This window comes from Eupeodes corollae, unplaced genomic scaffold (genome assembly GCF_945859685.1).
Source record: "Eupeodes corollae unplaced genomic scaffold, idEupCoro1.1 scaffold_870, whole genome shotgun sequence".
NCBI classification, from domain to species: Eukaryota; Metazoa; Arthropoda; class Insecta; order Diptera; family Syrphidae; genus Eupeodes; species Eupeodes corollae.
The window spans coordinates 23,321-26,410 of record NW_026605573.1 but is presented as its reverse complement, the minus strand read 5'-3'; positions in this window follow the sequence as shown (position 1 = coordinate 26,410).

Sequence of the window (3,090 nt, the reverse complement as noted above, 5' to 3'; positions counted from 1 at the left end):
TTACTTTTTAAAAATAACTTAAAAAAAACATAAAACAGATTATAAATAGTTGATTTTTGATAACTTGTATTGTTTTTTTGGTTGCATTCTAATGTTTTTTTTATATTTTATTTAATTTATGTAAGTTTATTTCTTTATATTTCTTTATATTTGTTTTTTTCTTAGATATATATGTATATATAAAATATTATTGAAGTCATTCTTTTTTGACTTTGTCAGTTGCAAAATCATGAATGAAGTCATCAAATTCAATTTCTTTCAGTAATTCATTTTCAATTGATAAAATTGACAAGCTGTTTAGTCTATCTTGTAGAATTGTACTTCAAAGTCAATTTTTCATCCGGTTCGATTTCGGAAATGAACGCTGTACACTGCAGTTTGAAACCATAAAAGATAAAAAAATGATACAGTCAATTTCTACATTTGGAAATGTGTTCCCAATTTCATCCACTGTAATTAGACTGTACAATTTTGATATTGTAATAAGATCATTATTTACATCTTTATTGAATTGTTTTAGTAAGAGGTGCATGCATTCTACCTCAAGTTCTTCTGCTTTAACATCTTTATTGTATTTTGTTGAAATTTGTTCGCAAGAATTTTGCAACTCCACTAAAGTCAAATATTGCAATCGACAAAAAAGCCAAACAATGCATACATTTCTTGATAGCATTTGGAACGTATTTTTAATTGCAAGGTAATAGCGTCAATAGTTGGAAAAAAATTGATATTTTAATTTGTTTCCAATTAGCGGATAGTGGTAGGCCATCAAAATATGTGGCACGCGAATTTCGTACTATTTTTTGTTCCATTAAGTCTTTATAATGCATCCGGATTCTGAATTTTAAAACACGTTTCAAATTTATCAAAATTCTCCCTTAGATCATTTAAAAAAGAACATTGTTAACAAAGCAAATTGGCAGCAACGTCAATCGTTATTGTTTCTTTTTGAAGGCTCTTGCTTAATAATAAAATAAATAGTAAATTCTTTTTAATATTGTGCTCCAAATTTCTGTTAAAATGAAGAACTATAGTTTTGACATTTTCTTAGACAGGCTCAGCGCCTCGCTTTTTGTGTCGCAAGCTTGCTCTGGATTTTTAGAGATAGATGTCAAGGCTTCAGTAATTTGCTTATAAGCATGATAGAGAGCCTTTACTGCATCAGTTCGTGCAGACCATCTTGTTTCAGAAAGGCTTTTAAGAACTCTATGTGAACCTAAACATTCATTCAATTTATTCCAGCAATGAGTAGAAGCAGAAAAAAAGTGGTATATTTTTTGAAACTCTTGAAAGAAACTTGTTGGTGTTGCCTCCTGCACATAACCAGCAGCATGAATGCCTACTAAGTTAAGAGAATGTGCTGCACAAGGTACAAAGTTAGCAAATTCGCACTTCTACTTTAATCTTGCTTGCTAAATATTGTCCCGACATATTAGAAGAATTATGATAGCTTTATCCTCGACAATCTTCGCAATCAAAATATCCCAGAAATATCAATATTGTGTCAGCCAAAAATTCAGATTTATGCTCTTGAATAGGTATACATTTTAAGAACCTTTCGAGGGGAACACAATTACTGTCAACGCTAAGAGAAAAATATTTTCGGATCAAATTTCACCTAAAATTGTCATTAGGACTTGTTTTCCAATTATATCAATGAATTCGTTGCTGATTAATAGGAAGCGTATCCCTTTCCTTGTTGTTTGTTTTGTTTATGGAGTGAGTTAAAAAAGTAACATGTGTGCAGTACTGTAGAGTAGAACGAAAGCAGAGTTGTTAAAATAATGTTGACAGCGAGCGCAGGTGTATGATTAAAGATTCATGTTCCCAGAAGTTTAAGATCTTGAGAAGGAGAATTTCAACGGACCGGAGAGTAAAATGAAACTTGTTTTTCTGTTACTGTCTACTAACCTTATTTTGTTTTTGTATAATACTTGTATAGATTCATTTATTTTGAGTTGGTGGATTTGGGGGCCAAATAATTGCTGTTCCCTAGGACCTGGTCCATCGGGCTAATGCTTGAAGACGCCACTGACCAAATATAGAGGAATTAGTCCACTCTTATCATCGCCTACAAGATTTTCTCTTCCGTAATATATCAACCTCTAAAGCTCCCTGTCACCAACCTAATAAGTCCTTATCAGCGTGGATTTGGACCTGGTCGACCACAGTCGATCAAATATTCAAACTACGGGAGATTCTAGAAAAAATCCAAGAACAACTCTCTCTCTTAATCGGTTACAAAGCCGCATATGATATCATTTCTACAGGGACGAGCTGTATAGAGACTTGTTAACTTCTTATAGGAAGTTATTGTAATGGGTCCGATTTGTCGAATTGAAAATGTTGACATTCCTCGACGTTTCAAGGTCAATAGAGTCGAAATAAAAGATTTTTAGATAGATGTCTGTGTTTGCGTGTGTACGTACTTTCGAACGTCCGTACGTTCGCAACATTTTTTTCGTCGTCCATACCTCCAGAACTAGAAGAGATATTAACTTCAAATACATTTTTGTATACAGATAATATTGCAGAAAGGGCTCTTAAGAAAATTGTGTGGGTGTTTTTTTTTACCATAGCAGTTTAAACAAAAGATGAACATTTTGGTTAACCCTAAATATCACATGAACCAATGACGCTAGAGATTTGAATTAATTTTATGTAATATATTGTAACATGATACCAAACCACTATATTTTTGGACAAAAAAATCCAATTAACGTTTTTATTATAAATTGAAAAAAATGTTGTCACTTCGAAAATTTTAGGAACAAAAAATCATTTCATCTCCAAAACAATTTTGTGCTACGAAGAATATTGTTTTGAACATCTGGTAAATTTTGAAAAAAAAAAAATAAATTGACAGTTTTTCTTATTAAAAACAAACACACGAATATCTTTTCAGCACTTTTTTTTTTTAAATTGTTGTCAACATTCATTTAAAATTTGAGAAAAATCGAATTTACAATTTTTTTACAAAAATTATAAACTTAAAAGAAAATTAAACAAACGTTGTTAAAAATTGATTTTCTACTCAAATATTTATTCCAAACTTTGATATTTTGGCTTAACAATACTTTTATCTTTTAA